Source organism: Schistocerca serialis, chromosome 10 (assembly GCF_023864345.2).
Source record: "Schistocerca serialis cubense isolate TAMUIC-IGC-003099 chromosome 10, iqSchSeri2.2, whole genome shotgun sequence".
Classification (NCBI taxonomy): domain Eukaryota; kingdom Metazoa; phylum Arthropoda; class Insecta; order Orthoptera; family Acrididae; genus Schistocerca; species Schistocerca serialis.
Window position 1 is genome coordinate 214,354,825 of NC_064647.1, and position 22,452 is coordinate 214,377,276.

The window sequence follows — 22,452 nt, forward strand, 5'->3', positions numbered from 1 at the left end:
TTAAGAAGATACGGTAATAATTTCGACGATTTGTAATGAAACAGGACTTACAGAAATGAACATCCCGACAACTGGTACTTTTAGTACCAAAAACATAATGGAGCTGTCATCAGCACACCAATCGCCAGATTCGGGAGGACGACGGTTCAATCCCGCGTCCGGCCATCCTGATTTAGGTTTTCCGCGATTTCCCTAAATAACTCCAGGCAAATGGCGGGATGGTTCCTCGGAAACGGCACGGCCGAATTCCTTCCCCAGCCTTCCCTAATCCGATGAGACCGATGACCTCGCTGTCTGGTCTCCTCCCCCAAACAACCCAACCCCAACCAATCGGCAAAGATGTAGCGCAAAGATCAATAGTAGGCGCTGGATCAGGCGCGGCTATCATGAGAGAAATGAGAATGAAATCAAGACGCTACGCTATCGACAGGCGTTAATATACATCAACGGGGACAGGTGAAAATGCGTGCCCCGACCGGTTTCCGAACCTGGGATCTCCTACTTACATGGCAGATGCTTTGGACAGAGTATCCTAGGGCACAGAGGATAGGATTGCACACTCCCCGTGAGACCCACATTCTGAACTTAATGTCAACACACTACGTTCGTAGTGGCCCTGCCCATTACACTCATTACTCGCCGCAGACAATCATACCGAGTCCCGTAAGAGTTCTGGCAACTTGTGTGCATCCGCACAGAGCAAGAAGGTCAATGGCCAGTCAGCCTTAACTACGAGGGTGAGTCAAATGAAAACCTTGAATGTAATAAAAAATCGAAATTTCGCACCGTTATCCTGTAAGTTGGTAAGCGTGCTACAAATAGATTTCAGAATGGCCTGTAGGTGGCAGCATAGTGCAGATGCACACATACCGTCGCAGTATCAGTATAAAGATGGTCTCCCTACTTGCGACTTGCACCAGGGAAGAACAGCGTTCTGTTATTCGGTTTTTGCGTAGTGAAGGTGTGAAACCTATTGAAATTCATCGACCAATGAAGGTTCGGTACGGTGATGCATGTTTATCACAGCAGCATGTCTACGAATGGAGTAGGAAGTTAGCAAATGGTTTGACTTCAGTGGAAGATGCTCCTCTTCCAGATGAGGCACAACGAGTTGTAGTTCCACAGAACAAGATGATGGCTTCCTTGCAAGAATCGTTACTGGGGACGAAACCTGGGTTCATTTCCACCAACCGGAAACGAAGAGAGCGAGCAAGGAATGGCGCCATTTCTCATCACCAAAACCAAAGAAGTTTCTAACAGAACCGTCAGCAGGGAAAGTTATGCTGACTCTCTTTTGGGCGAAAAAGGCGTCATTTTGGAGCATTACATGCCTAGAGGGACCACTGTCAGCAGTGCATCATACACAGATCTCCTAACAAAACACCTGCGTCCGGAAATCAAATCAAAGTGACGTGGATTGCTGTCAGCAGGTGTCCTTTTGCAACATGACAATGCAAGGTCCCACACTGCCCGTACAACAGTTGCAACAATCACAGACCTGCATTTTGACTGTCTTCCTCATCCACCATACTCCTTGCCCCAAGTGATTTCCATATGTTTGCACCACTCAAAGACGCGTTAGGAGGAAAGAAGTTCCGTTCTGATGGAGAGGTACGCCAGGCGGTGCATGAGTGGTTGCGTGGACTACCAAAAGAAGATTTTTACTAAAGGAAGGTACGCACTTTGTAAGCGCTGGAGGACTGGCATTGAGCGTAGGGGAGATTACGTTGAAAATTGATACAGCTTTGTACCACTTCTGCACAATAAATAACATTTAAAAAAATATTTAAGGTTTTCATTTGACTCACCCTCGTATATGAAGATGGTATCTGTTATTTTGGACGTGTCCGAAAGAACAGATCACATCCTCATATATCACGAGAGAGGCCAGAGACATACTCGCAAGCAACAAGCCGCCAACGCCTGCTCGACAGCAAGTATTTATACACCCGCCACTGACCGGAGTGCGTCAGTCACTCGCTCAGTCACTGGCACACTGACTCAGGCACTGACTCACATTCTAGTTCGACGTCTGTCATTCACTTGCAGAGCGAGTTTAGGCTATGACAGTACGTAGCGGGACCGGATTACTTGTTTAGCAAGAGACAGATACTGGCAGCAAATAGGCTGTTACAGAAGATCTTGTAACACAACACATCGAAACTATTGAAGATAAGTAGTTTCCTGTTCTTGTAAATATAGAACCCTGTTAGTCCACATGTGCATTTATGTTGTAGAAAGAGGATACAGACCACCTACAACAACATCCTTTCCCTTGCACCCTTGGTACGAGACTCTACAGATTTTCCTGTGTATCTTGATAAGGGACATATTTTTTTTTTTTAAAAAGGGGACAATGACGTTTCTCTGTGGGTCCAACTTTTCACATATGGCTGCGGGACATCGGCTGTTCAGCACTGAAAGGCAAATCAAACACCTTTCAACCCTCTAAATTTCCATATTCTTATTTTATTGGGCCGCCAGTTTCGGTGACCTATTACGCCATCTACAGCCCCTCGGACCGACGTGTACGGAGAACGACAGGTGGTCGCCGTCTCAAAAATCTACAAATACCAGTAACTCAATGGTGGTCCCTACTTTGACAGGACCAGAGTTGGGGATCCTGCTACATGTCGGTGAAAGGGCATGAAGATAGCGTAATGTATCGCCGAAATTGATAGCCCAATAAAATAACAATCTGGAAATTTAAACTGCTTAACGGTTTTTTATTTGACATAATGACATTTCTGGATGAATGTCTAAATAACGTACAGTTAAAATTTGAGCCATCTGCTACTGCTGCTTAGGTAGAAAATCGCTACCCACGGTGCAAAAACATTTTTCTGTATTACTACTGTAAGTTTCAGCATCGGAAACTGAGTAACAGATAACGACATCGAAAAAGTTTTCGAAATACCGCGACAGTATAAACTTAAGAACAAAGGGTAAAAACTACGATAATATGTCACGAATATAAATTATTATATTATAGATATATTATATTATAGATTAAGGAAAGGCAAACCTACATTTCTAGCATTTGTAGACTTAGAGAAAGCTTTAGACAATGTTGACTGGAATACTCTCTTTGAAATTCTAAAGGTGGCAGGGGTAAAATACAGGGAGCGAAAGGCCATTTACAGTTTGTACAGTTATAAGAGTCGAGGAGCATGAAAGGGAAGCAGCGGTTGGGAAGGGAGTGAGACAGGGTTGTAGCCTGTCCCAGATGTTATTCAATCTGTATATTGAGCAAGCAGTAAAGTTAACAAAAGAAAAATTCGGAGTAGGTATTAAAGTACACGGAGAAGAAATAAAAACGTGGAGGTTCGCCGATGACATTGTAATTCTGCCAGAGACAGCAAAGGACTTGGAAGAGCAGTTGAACGGATTAAGTCGGGTGATGCTGAGGGAATTAGATTAGGAAATGAGACACTTTAAGTAGTAAAGTAGTTTTGCTATTTGGGGAGCAAAATAACTGATGATGGTCGAAGTAGAGAGGATATAAAATGTAGACTGACAATGGCAAGGAAAGCGTTTCTGAAGAAGAGAAATTTGTTAACAGCGAGTATAGATTTAAGTGTCAGGAAGTCGTTTCTGAAAGTAATTGTATGGAATGTAGCCATGTATGGAAGTGAAACATGGACGATAAATAGTTTGGACAAGAAGAGAATAGAAGCTTTCGAAGTGTGGTGCTACAGAAGAATGCTGAAGATTAAATGGGTAGATCACAATACTAATGAGAAGGTATTGAATAGAATTGGGGAGAAGAGGAGATTGTGGCACAACATGACAAGAAGAAGGGACCGGTTGGTAGGACATGTTCTGATGCATCAAGGGATCACAAATTTAGCGTTGAAGGGCAGCGTGGAGGGTAAAAATCGTAGAGGGAGACCAAGAGATGAATACACTAAGCAGATTCAGAAGGATGTAGGTTGCAGTAAGTACTGGGATAGAGTAGCATGGAGAGCTGCATCAGGATTGAAGACAACAACAACAACATAAATTATAGAAGTTATCCGCCCCAGAATTGGTACTTTTCGTACAAATCATGGCTTTTTGCGTATCGACAGGGACCTCCAAAGAACATGTCCTACTTTTATAAGCCGTATAAGGTTCACCCTAGACCACATCCAACGCCAAAGAACCAACCGAATTTCTCAATTTGTCTGGGCTGGAGGAAGTCTGTATTGTCTAAATTTTGGCCGTGTTGTGTAGGCTATTCACGATATCCCCACAGGTAAAGAAACGATTATTACTCCAAGCGCTATCCAAACCACTTAACCCCTTACCTCTGAGATGAACAGAGACCGAGATATGACTGCCCGATTTTTGAACATATTGGTACCATTCACTGTCACGCACCGACCGATTTTGCAGGTACATTTACTGGATTATGTTAATACACTCCGCAAAGTGGATCATTAATACAGTTACTAGCCAAGAAGTTACAAACTGAAACGTCATGTTTTATGCTGAAGATTTATTTTCGTTAATTTATGTATTTGCTTATTTAACCTGATCTGATAAGCGTCATGAGGGCCTCTCTTAAATGGACCGGGGTTTTACACATACAGTGTCTATTACATCGTAGTTATCTAAGGAAAATTACAGTTTTAATATAACTGTTATTAAAATGATTTGAGTGTCTGAAGTGGCAATGTGAGTAAATTGCACTAACGTGAAGTAACAAAGTTAAGACTGGCGTTACATCTACAGCTGCTGCTGCAGCCACAAATGGTGATAATATTAGTAATAATAACAATAATAATGACAGTAATATGAATAATAATAGTGGGGGACAAAAGGATAGTTTATAGGTCTGCAGAAAAGGTATAAGGAGTTCTGGCAAAAGAAAATCTAAGGAGACTGCATCGGCTAATAATCCTGGGAAATGAGGAAGATTTGGTGGAAAACAGGGATGTACGAGGGTAACGACTGCGTACAGGGAGAATGGTAAACCTATTGTTGATTTAGTAGATATGTCATTACCTATCTTCTGAAGCCGGCCGCGGTGGTCGTGCGGTTCTAGGCGCTCCAGTCCGGAGCCGCGCTGCTGCTACGGTCGCAGGTTCGAATCCTGCCTCGGGCATGGATGTATGTGATGTCCTTAGGTTAGTTAGGTTTAATTAGTTCTAAGTTCTAGGGGACTGATGACCACAGCAGTTAAGTCCCATAGTGCTCAGAGCCATTTAAACCATTTATCTTCTGAAACTGGAGTCGCAGTGAGATTTTAATCTTCCCCGGCGTAAAGACTGCTCCATAAAATTTCGGGCGAGCAGCTGCATATCTGCAAGTTGCTGCAACGATACTTCGGCGCAGAGTCTTCTGGCCATCTTCAGGTTAATGCTGAGTGTTCAGCTTAAGATGGTCAGAAGACTCTGCGGCGAAATATCGTGGCAGTAACTTGCAGGTATCCGGCAGTTCGCCCGAAATTTGGTGTGGCCACTGGAGATCGTATTTCGTACTTCAATATGACGCGGGAGGTTGTTCCAGAGACGGGTTCCCGCTTGTGAGGTGGCTCGATGATGGCGTATGACAGAAAGGATTTTGCTGTGTTGGAAGTGTGTTTTTCTGTCGTGTTGTTCAGACAAGAGCGGTAATGCCGAGGACTGATATGAGAGACAGTGTTCGTGATAAGACAGTATAGAAGACTGTAGGTGTGGAAATCTGTGCGCTTTTCCGAAAACACCAACGATAGCTGTGCAAACGATGGTGAAATGTGATCAGTCAGTTGAACATTACTGATGTAAGGAACACAGGCATTCGTAACTAGTTCCAGTCGCTGTGACCTAAGAAAGGCCTTGCAGGAATACATCGCTGTAATCAATAACTGAAAATACACTCCTGGAAATTAAAATAAGAACACCGTGAATTCATTGTCCCAGGAAGGGGAAACTTTATTGACACATTCCTGGGGTCAGATACATCACATGATCACACTGACAGAACCACAGGCACATAGACACAGGCAACAGAGCATGCACAATGTCGGCACTAGTACAGTGTATATCCACCTTTCACAGCAATGCAGCCTGCTATTCTCCCATGGAGACGATCGTAGAGATGCTGGATGTAGTCCTGTGGAACGGCTTGCCATGCCATTTCCACCTGGCGCCTCAGTTGGACCAGCGTTCGTGCTGGACGTGCAGACCGCGTGAGACGACGCTTCATCCAGTCCCAAACATGCTCAATGGGGGACAGATCCGGAGATCTTGCTGGCCAGGGTAGTTGACTTACACCTTCTAGAGCACGTTGGGTGGCACGGGATACATGCGGACGTGCATTGTCCTGTTGGAGTAGCAAGTTCCCTTGCCGGTCTAGGAATGGTAGAACGATGGGTTCGATGACGGTTTGGATGTACCGTGCACTATTCAGTGTCCCCTCGACGATCACCAGTGGTGTACGGCCAGTGTAGGAGATCGCTCCCCACACCATGATGCCGGGTGTTCGCCCTGTGTGCCTCGGTCGTATGCAGTCCTGATTGTGGCGCTCACCTGCACGGCGCCAAACACGCATACGACCATCATTGGCACCAAGGCAGAAGCGACTCTCATCGCTGAAGACGACACGTCTCCATTCGTCCCTCCATTCACGCCTGTCGCGACACCACTGGAGGCGGGCTGCACGATGTTGGGGCGTGAGCGGAAGACGGCCTAACGGTGTGCGGGATCGTAGCCCAGCTTCATGGAGACGGTTGCGAATGGTCCTCGCCGATACCCCAGGAGCAACAGTGTCCCTAATTTGCTGGGAAGTGGCGGTGCGGTCCCCTACGGCACTGCGTAGGATCCTACGGTCTTGGCGTGCATCCGTGCGTCGCTGCGGTCCGGTCCCAGGTCGACGGGCACGTGCACCTTCCGCCGACCACTGGCGACAACATCGATGTACTGTGGAGACCTCACGCCCCACGTGTTGAGCAATTCGGCGGTACGTCCACCCGGCCTCCCGCATGCCCACTATACGCCCTCGCTCAAAGTCCGTCAGCTGCACATAGGGTCCACGTCCACGCTGTCGCGGCATGCTACCAGTGTTGAAGACTGCGATGGAGCTCCGTATGCCACGGCAAACTGGCTGACACTGACGGCGGCGGTGCACAAATGCTGCGCAGCTAGCGCCATTCGACGGCCAACACCGCGGTTCCTGGTCTGTCCGCTGTGCTGTGCGTGTGATCATTGCTTGTACAGCCCTCTCGCAGTGTCCGGAGCAAGTATGGTGGGTCTGACACACCGGTGTCAATGTGTTCTGTTTTCCATTTCCAGGGGTGTATAAGTATCTACACAGGTTCCTTTTTCAGGTCAAGGGGGAAGACCTTTTTATGTTTCTGTAGAGCATGGAGAGATGCTGATGCCTTCTTGCACATTGCAGTTGTGTGTTCCTTCCAATGTAGATTTTGACCTTTTATTACTCCTAGACTGTTTGCTGAAGTAATGAAGTTGATTTTTGTCCCATTTAGGATAAAGATGATAAGGATTCCTGATATTTCGGGGTAATGAGCATGGATGGCCAAGCAGTACCGTTGGGGTTTTGATGGGTTGTATCCTGCGCCCATGTTCTTAGCGCACATTGGTCGGAATTGAGATTCTAGATAGCTGTCTTTCGGGTTATAGGTTTTGCATTTAGATACTACTGGAGGTCATCAGCATAAGTGGTATTTGCAGTAGGACAAGGTTGACGACATGTCAAGTCAAGGCACGTTCACGAGCCCTCACAGAAGATGAGGTTCAGATGCTTGTCTGTTCTTTCGAGGAGGATGGATGGTGATCTATTGCAACTCTGCCGAAAAAGCACAGTGTTGGAGCACACAGTTCATTGTTCATTTTTTAACATGGAGCACCACAGCAGACCACCCCTACGTGTTCACATGTGGACCCAACGACCTCGTCAATTATGATTTCTGTGACCACCGAACTCGATCATCGATCAAAAGAAACGTATCGGCTGTTCGGATGAATCACATTTTTGTTACACTATGCCGGCCGCGGTGGTCTAGCGGTTCTAGGCGCTCAGTCAGGAACCGCGGGACTGCTACGGTTCGAATCCTGCCTCGGGCATGGATGTGTGTGATGTCCTTAGGTTAGTTAGGTTTAAGTAGTTCTAAGTTCTAGGGGACTTATGACCATAGATGTTGAGTCCCTTAGTGCTCAGAGCTATTTGAACCATTTTTTTGTTACACTATGTCTCCACAAACGCCGTCATCGAAACGTGCAGCGCACCACGTATGCACGCCGATTTGAGCGGTATTATGCTATGAGAGACATTCTCCTTCGCTTGCATGTGACCTGTGCTAGTAATTAAACACTCACTGACAGCTCCGAACCACCTGCATCCCTTCATACTCGATGCCTGTCCGGACACCGATGTCATCTTTCAGCAGTACAATTACCTGTGTCTCGCAGCCAGAGCCGTGCTACAGTTGTTTGAGGAGCGTTATAGTAAACTCCCTTTGATGTGTGAACAAATTCGCCTGTTGTAAATCCTATGGAACCCACCTGGGTCGCTGCTGGACGTCATTACCGCAAACGAAAATCAGCAGCCCATTATTTACGTGAATTACATTACCTGTGCGTAGGCATCTGATACCTCATAGCTCCACAAACCTACCAACAGAGTGTCCGATCCGCGATACGCAGAATCAGTGACTTATTTCGTTCCAAAGACGGACAAACAAGCTCACAACGTTTTGGCTCATTAATATATACACTGTCTGCAAGTGCTTTAAAATCGGAACAGATCATGAAAAATCAAAGCCAGTAAATATAACGGATGATGTTATACCAACTATTTATAACTTAAAATAACAGCTGCTGATCTAATATCTCCCAGAAGACGGATGTACAGATCTTTACAAATAACTTGACTGTATTCGGCAATTAAAATAGTTCTTTTTATGTTTGTGAGCAGGCAACTTCATTGTATACTAAGATAAATAGGTACTGCAAAGATGCAACAACTACCAAAGAAAATAAATTGCTCCTAACCTTTCCTATCCTGCCGAACACTGAGTTCAAATGTTAAAAGGAAACGTCACCTGCTTGTAACAGGTATTTCTGTGACCAAGACAATTTGACACAAAGCCAACTGTTATTTCCAGCTGGAGTGACCATGCGGTTCTAGGCGCTGCAGTCTGGAATCGAGCGACCGCTACGGTCTCAGGTTCGAATCCTGCCTCGGGCATGGATGTGTGTGATGTCCTTAGGTTACTTAGGTTTAATTAGTTCTAAGTTCTAGGCGACTGATGACTTCAGAATTTATGTCACATAGTGCTCAGAGCCATTTGAACCATTTGAGCAAACTGCCATTCAGTATAGTATACTCAGTGATGAAACAAAGCAGTAGGCTCTGCGAGAAATATCGACTCTTAGACAATATGTTTAGTAGTGTATTTTAATACGACAGTATACCATCTTTGGCAACGTATAACTCTTGTAAGTAAGCATTATAAATATTGATTCTTATATGGTTATATCACTTCTTATGTATTTCACTGTTATTGTCTAATCTGCTTTCAGAAAAGACTTAATAATGGCACTTTGAAGGCGAAATCATGATTGTCTAAATGTAACACCGTAAATAAACAACAGTCTGATGGCAATACTGACTTTGAAGGGCTTTATCTATACCTCGCTTACTTGGAGTTCTGCAAGACGGTCCTAAGTGTCACCTACCCTGTCATAGGCAGCCTTACAGGTTTCAGAGACAGTGGTGGGAGTCGCTAAAACGAAAAAGCTGTGTGCGCGGCCTGTGACATCCAATTTTAGGTGCGGCGCCATGTAGGGTGTCGGGAGAGCCGATGAATATTGCAGCAGCCGTCCCAAACCTCCTCCGCTACCTGCCCCGGCCTCCTGCCTCCACCTTCTGCTAGGCGGCAGGGCGTGTTAGCGCGCCACCGTGACACAGTATCGGTGCGCCCTGAATAATACATGAGCCGTCTGGGGCGATTATCCCGCGGCACGCGTCCCCTCCCTGCACTCTCTACAGCTGATCGTCTGGCCCGGACGGCACGTGTGACGTCACACGGTGCCCGGACGGTCGCTGCAGTTTGCTGCGAAAAGCGACCTTATCGCCTCCATCTCAGCTGCCGAGACCACCAGCAGGTGGCACTGCTCTGACTCGCAACCTGTTGGTTGCCAGTCCTAATATTTACATAAATACACGGTGTCTGTTGTTTTGGTGGGAGTGTGGGTCGCCCAAGAGGCATGCTGAGATAGTCCGCGTAGTTCCGATAAGCACAGTGTCTGTGTCTGGGTCGCACAGTGGTTAACACAAATGCGTAATAATCAGGAGATCCCGGGTCCAAATCTCGGTCCAGCAGACATTTTTACTCGTCGCCGCTGATTCTGTGTATTGTCCCGACGAAGCTTACATCAGTAATCCCTTCCCTTTTCATTCCTTTCTCCCACCTCCACCTCCAATTTACACCAAATATCTACAGCCACATCTGTACAGCTTGTATGGCGTAAATTTACTGTTGGGCAGAGAGGGTGCTGGTGTTCCTTTCTACAGTAACAGCACAATTGTGGTCTGGGGAAGGACTACAGGTATTGGCTTCCTTTGTTAAGGACATATTACTTACTATTTTTTTCTACATTTTTATTTAAGCATAAGGACTAGTCACATGTTCCTGTATGATATCCATACATAATGGCGCTCAGGTACCTACCATGTTTGGTATTGGACTCAAGACTTACCTGGAGGTAGAATTGAAGACGTCTCTCTCAATGGAATAAAATCGACAGATGTAGAGATAATTTCTGGAGTACCTAAAAGAAGTGTGATAGGACTGTTTTCAGTTTGTATATATGATCTAGTAGAAAGCGTCAGAATCTCTTTAAAACTGTTAGCAGATGATGCGATTCTCTATCAGAAAGTAGCAACTCCAGAAGGCAGTACCCATTTGCAGATTGAACTGTAGAGGTTTGATGAATGGTGCAGGCTGTGGCAGCTGACCCTGAACGTGAATAAATGTAGCCTTTTCCGCTTATATACGAAAAGAACACTGCTATACCACTGCACTATTGATGACAAATGCTGGAAACAGTACCTACCGTAAAAGATCTATGAGTAACTATCGAGAGCGATCTTAAGTGAAAGACCTCACAAAGCACATAGCAGCAAAATCAGAAGCCAGACTAAGATTCATAGGAAGAATCTTAACGAAATGAAAAAGGAGCTTAAAAGGCGCTTGTTCGCGAGATTATTGCGAATTGTTCACCAATCTGGGATCCTTTCAAGGTAAGACTGATAAGAGAGCTAGAGAAGATTCAACAAAGAGCGGCACATATCGTCACGGGATCGTTAGACGTCGCTAGAGCGTTACGGAAATGCTTGACAAACTTCAATCGCAGGTGTTACAACAGACGTGTTGGGGATCATGAATAGGTTTAATATTGAAATCTCGGTTGACCACTTTCCGGGAAGAGTCGGACAACGTATTGCTTTCTCTCACATACATCTCGCGAAGTGGAAACGGCGATAAAATTCGAGAAATTATAGCGACTAATCTGTTAAAGAGTGACAAGAGGAGAACGTATATTTGGAAAAGTCTGGGTGATACGGGAAGATTTCAGTTAGATTACATCGCGGTCAGACAGAGGCTCCGAAATCAGATATTGGATTGCAAGGCGTGCCCAGGAACAGATATAGTCTCAGATAAGTATGTAATAGTGATGAAGAGTAGGCTAAAGTTTAGGAGATTATTCAATAAAATTTTTCTGGGGCTGTCCCCGCATTGTCAATATATATATAAAACTATCGAGGTCTCGGTCATCTACCAAGCTATTTTCTTCAAGGTGTTTTTGTTTAGAACAGGGCCCGAATCGACGGTAGTTTAATGTATATTGATAATGCTGTCACAAACCCAGAAAAAGTTTATTGAATGTGACAATGGCTGCGGAATCCTACGTTTATATTGAAGAGCTTAGCCAGGATGGCTAGAGGACAAATGTAAGGATGTAGAGGCTTGTCTCACTAGGGGTAAGATAGATACTGCCTACAGGAAAATTAAAGAGAGCTTTGGAGAGAAGAGAACCACTTGTACGAATATCAAGAGCTCAGATGGCAACCCAGTTCTAAGCAAAGAAGGGAAGGCAGAAAGGTGGAAGGAGTATATAGAGGGTTTATACAAGGGCGATGTACGCGAGGACAATATTATGGAAATGGAAGAGGATGTAGATGAAGATGAAATGGGAGATAAGATTCTGCGTGAAGAGTTTGACAGAGCACTGAAAGACCTGAGTCGAAACAAGGCCCCGGGAGTAGACAACATTCCATTAGAACTACTGATGGCCTTGGGAGAGCCAGTCATGACAAAACTCTACCATCTGGTGAGCAAGATGTATGAGACAAGCGAAATACCCACAGACTTCAAGAAGAATATAATAATTCCAATCCCAAAGAAAGCAGGTGTTGACAGATGTGAAAATTACCGAACTATCAGTTTAATAAGTCACAGCTGCAAAATACTAACGCGAATTCTTTACAGACGAATGGAAAAACTGGTAGAAGCGGACCTCGGGGAAGATCAGTTTGGATTCCGTAGAAATGTTGGAACACGTGAGGCAATACTAACCTTACGACTTATCTTAGAAGAAAGATTAAGAAAAGGCAAACCTACGTTTCTAGCATTTGTAGACTTAGAGAAAGCTTTTGACAACGTTAACTGGAATACTCTCTTTCAAATTCTAAAGGTGGCAGGGGTAAAATACAAGGAGCGAAAGGCTATTTACAATTTGTACAGAAACCAGATGGCAGTTATAAGAGTCGAGGGCCATGAAAGGGAAGCAGTGGTTGGGAAAGGAGTGAGACAGGGTTGTAGCCTCTCCCCGATTTTATTCAATCTGTATATTGAGCAAGCAGTAAAGGAAACAAAAGAAAAATTCGGAGTAGGTATTAAAATTCATGGAGAAGAAGTAAAAACTTTGAGGTTCGCCGATGACATTGTAATTCTGTTAGAGACAGCAAATGACTTGGAAGAGCAGTTGATCGGAATGGACAGTGTCTTGAAAGGAGGATATAAGATGAACATCAACAAAAGCCAAACGAGGATAATGGAATGTAGTCAAATTAAATCGGGTGATGCTGAGGGGATTAGATTAGGAAATGAGACACTTAAAGTAGTAAAGGAGTTTTGCTATTTAGGGAGTAAAATAACTGATGATGGTCGAAGTAGAGAGGATATAAAATGTAGACTGGCAATGGCAAGGAAAGCGTTTCTGAAGAAGAGAAATTCGTTAACGTCGAGTATAGATTTAAGTGTCAGGAAGTCGTTTCTGAAAGTATTTGTATGGAGTGTAGCCATGTATGGAAGTGAAACATGGACGATAACCAGTTTGGACAAGAAGAGAATAGAAGCTTTCGAAATGTGGTGCTACAGAAGAATGCTGAAGATAAGGTGGGTAGATCACGTAACTAATGAGGAGGTATTGAATAGGATTGGGGTTAAGAGAAGTTTGTGGCACAACTTGACTAGAAGAAGGGATTGGTTGGTAGGACATGTTTTGAGGCATCAAGGGATCACAAATTTAGCATTGGAGGGCAGCGTGGAGGGTAAAAATCGTAGAGGGAGACCAAGAGATCAATATACTAAGCAGATTCAGAAGGATGTAGGTTGCGGTAGGTACTGGGAGATGAAAAAGCTTGCGCAGGATAGAGTAGCATGGAGAGCTGCATCAAACCAGTCTCAGGACTGAAGACAACAACAACAACAGCCAGGAAGAATCAGTACGCAAAGAAGTGGGATACAGAAGTAGTAAGGAATGACATGATACGCTTTGAAGGTCTCTAAGGCTACAGATACAGCAATAAGGAATAGCTCAGTAAGCAGTATAGTTGAAGAGGAATGAACATCTCTAAAAATGGCCCTCACAGAGAAGGTAAAGGTACCAGAGGGGTAATTCTGAAGTTGCGGTTGATAATGGAAGAAAGACTAAGGAAAAATCAAGACACGTTCATCGGATTTGTAGACCAGGAAAAAGTATTCCTCAGTGTAAAATGGTGTAAAATGTTCGAAATTCTGAGAAATATAGGTGGTAGTTATAGGGAGAGACAGGTAATACACAATCAGTACAAGAGCGAAGAGGGACGACAAAGAACGAAGCGCTCGTATTAAAAAGGGCGTAAGACAGGGATGTAGTCTTTCGCCCCTTCTGTACAATCAGTACATCGAAGAAGCGATAATGGAAATAAAAGGAAGGTTCATCAGCTGATGACACTCCTATCCTGAGTGAAAGTGAAGATGATTTACACACTCTGCTGAATGGAATGGGCAATCTAATGAGTACAGAATATGGAATGAGAACAAATCGAAGCAAGACGAAATTAATGAGAAGTAGAAGAAATGAGAACAGCGAGAAACTTAACATCAGGATTGATGGTCATGAAGTTATGAAATTCTGCTACCTAGGCAGCAAAATAACCAATGTCGAACGGAGCGAGGCGGACATCAAAAGCGTACTAGCACTGGCAAAAAGGGCATTCTTGGCCAAGAGAAGTCTACTAATATCATAGATATCAATTTGAGGAAGTAATATCTGAATATGTACGTTTGGAGCACAACATCGTATGTCAGTGAAACATGGACTGTGGAGAAACCGGTACACAAGAGAATCGAAGAATTTCAGATGTGGTGCTACAGACAAATCCTGAAAACTAGGTGGACAGATAGAGAATGAATGAGGAGGTTCTGTGCAGAGTCTGAGAGAAAAGGAATATGTGGAAATCACTGACCAATATAAGGGACAGGAAGATAGGACGTCTGGTACTAGAGGGAGCTGTAGAAGGCAAAATCTGTAGACAAAGGCAGTGTTTGGAATACATCCGGTAAATAACTGAGGACGTAGGTTGCAAGTGTTCCTCGGGGATGAGGAAGCTGTCACAGGAGAGGAATCCAGGGCGGGCCTCATGGAAACAGAAGACTGATGACAAAAGAAAAGAGTCCTACCGACAGTCATTCTTCCGATGCGCCATTGGTGATAGGAACAGGGCGCATCAGTTATCGGCACCTTCGCTTGTGGAGTGTGATGTGAGAGTAGATGTTACGAAGTTTTAATCAGTACATTAAAAAATCTAGCTTGGACAGTGAGACTTGCAGATGGTGTGCATATTCCCCATCCATTGTGATACACTTTTCTCAGTCATGACTGAAGTGTGTCTTTTGTCTGTTCCACCTCTTAATATCACCTTATTGTCATTCAAGAAATTCCGGCGATGCACTGATTTCTGAGGAAAGACGAAGAAGTTATAGTAACTTTTCTCAGGAGAATACAGGAGTGTATAGCTGACACCAATAGCTTTGGTGTGGAGAATTTTTCTCCACCGTTAATACTGGAAATATACTTGGAGGTAAACAACTTAAAAGAAACTATCATGTCTATCATTTGCTATTTTCAAATAATGTAGTCTTAACACAGAAATAACGAATCAGACTTGGAACATACAATGTATAGATTATGTCAACTATGCAGATAATGCTACAATGTAAAAACATCCATCACTGACTGTAGAAAAGACCTTGTTAAATAAAAAATTATTACTGAAGGCAACACACTGTATTACATCTCCAGTTTTAGATATTTAGGATGTGACATCAATTCCTACAACGAGAATGATGTACAGAATAGAGCCGTTAAATTTCTACATGTACATCGAACTATAAATAAAAATATAAGTAATGGTTGTGCCTGTGTTGCTCTATGGCCACTAGAGCGTCTTTTTTTTTTTTTTAAAAAAAAAAAGCATACAGCTTAATGAAACTATATTTTTGAGATGTGACAGAGGCTCTTCACAGAGGGAATTCATAACAAACGAGAATATACAAGAAGAATAAGAAACATTTAACTTCGAGAAATTGGAAGAATAATGGGTGAAACGGTAGCAAAGTCTTCAATGTATAGATGAAGACATAGTTCCAGTTTTTATAAACTCACGAAAAAGATACATCGATTGAAGGAGAAATGTACGGTTTTAAAACTGCGAAGTCGGAACAGGCAAACCGTGGATTTGTAGGGAAAGAAGAGGAAAAAAGAAGAAAAAACTAAAACAGGTGACCCTGTAATTCTATTCCTTACTTCATATCAGTTAAAATCTGGAAGATATTCCGGTTTGTAATGATCAGGGTAGGTGTTGAATCATATAGCTCTAAATTGCAGATCTGAAGGCACGTCCTAATATGTTACTTGTATCACAATTTCTTGTTCGAAATAAATTCAGAGTCGCCAATTTTTACTTCCAAATAACACCACTAAATATATAGCAAAGTTTATCAGTATAGAAGAAGAGCTGAGGATTCGGATGCACGCGAATTATATGAATCTGCCAGTCATAACTGAAACTTACGAAACGGTGTGGAAAAGTGAGGCATCAGAATTTTTTACATGAAAACTCAAATCTTTTTAGCCGCTAGGTGGCACCGACTTGTAGCATGTAACAGGCGGTGTGTAATATAACTATAGCATAGCGATGCCTGAGAAACAGTACTCAGTAATAGAGTTCCGAATTCGAACACTTCGTCCACACTTGGAACACCCACCTCTTCAGCACGGCAATGCCAGGCAACAGATGACCGCTACGAGTTCTGCAACAGTCACTCTTATTCATCATACTCTGTAGTGTCCTACTTGGCCACATCTGATTTTATCTGTTTCAAAAACTTAAAAGAACACCCTCGAGGAAGTCACTTTGATAGCGATGAAGTAGTGCAAGCAGAGGTGGTGATGTTTCTCCAGCAACAAAGTCCAACATTCTACAGCGACGCTACCAGCAAACTGGTGTCTCGTTGGGAGAAATGTGTTCGTAACCAGGATGACTATGTTGAAAAATAAATTTGTGGATGTGAAGAACTATGATTTAGAATGTCAATGATATTTCTTGTATTTGAAATGCTTAACAGTTTTCACGTAAAAATTCGGATGCATTACTTTTTAGCACGTCCTCGTAAGTGCAATCTGCCGCCTCCATCCACGTAGTCCCTGAGTCCTTGAGCGCTGGCTGGCCATCCGTAAACAGCTAGTCACAGGGCTCTCATGCAAATGGTTCAAATGGCGCTAAGCACTATGGGGCTTAACATCTGAGGTCATCAGTGTCCTAGACTTAGAAATTCTTAAACCTAACTCACCTAAGGACACCACACACATCCATGCCGGAGGCAGGATTCGAACCTGCGACCGTAGCAGCAGCGCAGTTCCGGACTGAAGCGCCTAAAACCGCGGCCGGCTGGTTCTCATACAATAGCAACTGGATCCTCCCCTAGTCTGAGCATTTACAAAGTGTCAGGGATTTTAATGGAGATGTAACTTAGTGCCGACTGTGAAAGGCAAACAAAACATTACTACCACATGTCCAAACCGTGAGGAGGAGAGAAACTTTAGCATGATGTGTTACTGCGAAGTAATATAGCTTGTCGAAACTTGGGCATCGAATAAAGTGCTATAGTATGCTACAGTACAGAAGGTCAGTTAGAGAGTAAGCCATGAAGCGAACAGAAACGACAATTTTATTTAAAGATGTGTGTTCACCGTGATTTATGATTGTAGCATGGACGATACAGAAGGCGATGCATGGATCTTAATACAACGTGTGAATACCATGGATAGCAATGTATGCGCTCCCGCGTTAGCCACAAGACTGGTAAAGTGTTCTTGCGGTGGGTCTTTCCACTCCTTCACCATGGAGGTTGAAAGTGGTTCAATAGTTGGTTGTGCATATGGACGTGATGCAAACGTCTCCCAACGCATGCCACAAGTGCGCGATGGGATTTGCGTCTGGGGAATGGACAGGCAAGTCCATTCACCGAACGTCCTGAGGGGTACGAGCTAAGGTCTGATCAGGGTGGATCTAGAAAATAAAGTCGATAGTTGCCAACCACAAAGTGGAATGAGAATAATATCTTTGAGTAGGAGGATCTTTGATGGTTAAGAGAGCCGAGCACGCGCGGTAAAATAATCGGTAGTCGCAGCTAGGTGCCCGGAGGAAGCAAACGTGTGGTGACAGCTTTAAGGTCGGATTCGCGGTACGCATGTTTCAAGTTGTACACTGAGCAAACTGTAGACGTTAATGGGAGAAGCTACAAAATGATATCAAAATGGTTTTTGTTAGATAATGTACAGAGTTAGGATTTGTATGTCCAAGTTTGACGAATTGAGCGTTTTGAATAATTTTGCGACAGTGATTTGTGCTACAAAAATGTTGGAAATGGCAGTTTTTTTTATATGACTTAAATTTTTAACAATATATATAGTATAATGAGATCAACATTGTGTTTAAATATAACAGCCTGAATCATAATCCACATCCTTTGCTTGTGTTGAATATGAAAATTAGTAGTAAAGTAAAGTTACGCACCAAATGAAAGAACGTAAAAAAAATGAGGCCTCTATACAATAAATATGTGCAGTTCATGGTCTGAAATCGATTTTGGTATAACTAAAGTTACCAGAGCAAAGTTATTTCAAATAACTAATATTATCCCATTGCACAACTGGCATTATTCAAGTCAAGATATAATTTCATTAAGTAAATATCAGGGCCAAAAGTTAATTTCTCAGTACCAGCTTAACGCCATTGCACAAATGGCATTATTCTCTTAAACTTGATTGCTGAGTCAAATACATGTTTCATTACTGGCAGAATGGAGGAGTACACGAAAGAAGTTAGCAGACACCGTTAGATGCAGGTTTGCTCAATAATTATTTTAGAAATTTTTTTTTTATACTTCAGTCCTTTAGTTCCTACAGCGCCTCCACCTACGCCGTACGTTGCGGTAGCGCATTGTCACCCGTAAAATTAAAAATTAAAAACACAGCCCTGAAAAGGTGCACATGAGGAAGGAACACAGCGTGACATTTACGTTGCCACGATGGGTGTACAGGGTTAAAAAATTTGGAGATCAGTAAGCCCATACAATATTCTGCCTCCCCAAACCAAACTGCCTGGGCCACTAGAAAGATCATGTTCGGCAACGTTCCAATGTGCATAACGTATCATCAAGAGTCGAGAGGAGCGAACACGTAATGTACCCAAGAACGTTGAAGAACACGATCGTTTTGGTGGGCCAGGTGGTATGATGTGCGGGGGCGTAATGTTGCAAGAGTGTACTGACCTCCAAATCTGCGAACACAGTACTCCGAGCGGTCAAGGTTATTATGACAATGTAGTTCTTCTCTGCGGTGCATTTGGCCATCATTTACGCACAGTCGTCAGGCGCACTTTCTCCGCAGTTTCGGCAGATATTTGCAATTTCTTTTAGCAGTGTGTAGCTGCCGTCACTAACAACTACTGTCCGGCATGTCTTTCAAGCGACACACCAGCGTCGGTTTGTTCCCCGTTAGGAGCAAAATGGTCTTTACAGCGGAATTTTACGCGCCCCTTCGATAGTACGGTTCGAGATTAGTCTAGTGCGGAATTTGTTTTGTGGATATGAATTAACAGGGACAGTAAAACACGAAGAATAGCCCATACTCTAGCAGTAACAGCATCACCCTCACCCGTTCTGAGTGCTACAGCCATGCAGCAACGCGCTGTTCATTGGCTGCTGGAGTACATTTTAATCTTGACGTTGTACTGTCATCGTTAGTAAATAACCGTAAAATAAACACCGCACTAGACTAATTCGGGGCCGCATATATATTACTGGCCATTAAAATTCCAACACCACGAAGATGATATGCTACAGACGCGATATTTAACCGAAAGGAAGAAGATGCTATGATATGCAAATGATTAGCATTTCAGAGCAATCACACAAGGTTGGCACCGGTGGCAACACCTACAACGCGCTGACATGAGGAATGTTTCCAACCCATTTCTCATACACAAACAGCAGTTGACCCCCGTTGCCTGGTGAAACGTTGTTGTGATGCCTCGTGTAAGGAGGAGAAGTGGCTCTGAGCACTATGGGACTTAACATCTGAGGTCATCAGTCGCCTAGAACTTAGAACTAATTAAACCTAACTAACCTAAGGACATCACACACATCCATGCCCGAGGCGGAATTCGAACCTGCGACCGTAGCGGTCGCTCAGTTCCAGACTGCAGCGCCTAGAACCGCACGGCCACTCCGGCTGGCAATGACAGTTGGCTAAGTGTCAAATTGTCTTGGTCACAGAAATTCCTGTTACAAGCAGGTGACGTTTCCTTTTAACCTTTGAACTCAGTGTCAGGTAGGATAGGAAAGGTTAGGAGCAATTTATTTTCTTTGGTAGTTGTTGCATCTTTGCAGTACCTGTTTATCTTAGTATACAATGAAGTTGCCTGCTCATAAACATAAACAGAACTACTTTAATTGCCGAATACAGTCAAGTTATTTGTGATGATCTGTACATCCGTCTTCTGGAAGATATTAGATCAGCAGCTGTTATTTTAAGTTATAAATAGTAGGTATAACATCATCAGTTATATTTACTGGCTTTGATTTTTCATGATCTGTTCCGAGTTTAAAGCCCTTGCACACAGTGTATATATCAATGAGCCAAAACGTTATGAGCTTGTTTGTCCGTCTTTGGAACGAAATAAGTCACTGATTCTGCGTATCGCGGATCGGACAGTCTGTTGGTAGGTTTGTGGAGCTATGAGGTATCAGATGCCTACGCACAGGTAATGTAATTCACGTAAATAATGGGCTGCTGATTTTCGTTTGCGGTAATGACGTCCAGTAGCGACCCAGGTGGGTTCCATAGGATTTACATCAGGCGAATTTGTTCACACATCAAAGGGAGTTGACTATAACGCTCCTGAAACCACTGGAGCACTTAAATCTAACTAACCTAAGAACATCACACACATCCATGTCCGAAGCAGGATTCGAACCTGCGACCGTAGCAGTTGCGCGGTTCCGGACTGAGGCGCCTAGAACCGCTCGAACACTACGGCCGGCAGGAGGAGAAATGCGCTCCATCACGTTCCCGACATTGATAAAAGTCGGATTGTAGCCTATTCCGATTTCGGTTTATCTCATCGCGACATTGCTGCTCACGTTGGTCGAGAACCAATGAGTGCTGGCAGAATATGGAATCGGTGGGTTCAGGAGGGTAATACGGAACGCCGTTCTGGATCCCAACGGCCTCGTATCACTAGCAGTCGAGATGACAGGCATCCGCATGGCTGTAACGGATCGTGCAGCCACGTCTCGATCCCTGAGTCAACAGATGGAGACGTTTGCAAGACAACAACCATCTGCACGAACATGTCGGCGACGTTTGCAGCAGCATGGTCTATCAGTTCGGAGACCATCGCTGTGGTTACCCTTGACGCTGCATCACAGACAGGAGTGCCTGCGATGGTGTACTTAACGACGAACCTGGGTGCACCAATGGCAAAACGTCATTTTTTTCGGATGAACCCAGGTTCTGTTCACAGCATCATGATGGTCGCATCCGTGTTTGGCGACATCGCGGTGAACGCACATTGGAAGCATGTATTCGTCATCGCCATACTGGCGTGATGGTATGGGGTGCAATTGGTTACACGTCTCGGTCACCTCTTGTTCGCATTGACGCCACTTTGAACAGTGGACGTTACATTTCAGATGTGTTAAGACCTGTGGCTCTACTCTTCATTCGATCCCTGCAAAAACGTTTTACTCTGTGGACAGGCGCTTGAAGGAGTACTGTGCATATGTAGCACCTCCAGGATTTAGTGGTCGTGGCCGACCGTCCACGTACAGTGCGGGTGACGAACAAAAAGTATTATAAATTGTTGCGGAGGACCGAACAATAGGCACTAGGTCCCTCGCCACTGCGGTCGGAATGTCACAATCTACTGTTATGCGAGTCAGTACCCCATAGAAACCATTACCATCTCTTTCGCATGCAGAGCCGGCCGCGGTGGTCTAGCGGTTCTAGGCGCTCAGTCCGGAGCCGCGCGACTGCTACGGTCGCAGGTTCGAATCCTGCCTCGGGCATGGATGTGTGTGATGTCCTTAGGTTAGTTAGGTTTAAGTAGTTCTAGGTTCTAGGGGACTGATGACCATAGATGGTAAGTCCCATAGTGCTCAGAGCCATTTGAACCATTTCGCATGCAGAAGGTACGGGCATTATTGCCAGAAGACTACCAGAGGAGGCTGGACTTCTGCAACTTTATCCTACGGCGTCTGACCACGACCAGCATTTTTCACGAACAATACTGTTCACGGACGAAGAAGATTGCACGAAGAAGGGTATAGTGAATTCGAATAATTGGCACGAGTGGGCGGAAGAAAACCCCCACAGCACAGTGATACAAGAGTACCAACAACGATGTGGTGTCAATATCTGGTGTGGTATTATTGATCACCATCTCATAGGGCCACATGCGCTACCACAGAGGGTTACAGGAGAACGGTATCTGCGTTTCCTGGATGCTACATTACCGGAATTGTTGGAAGACGTTAGTATGGCCTCTCGTATGAACCTGTGGTACATGCATGATGGTGCCCCCGCTCACTTCAGTGGCACAGTACGACGCCACCTGGAGAATGCCTTCCCT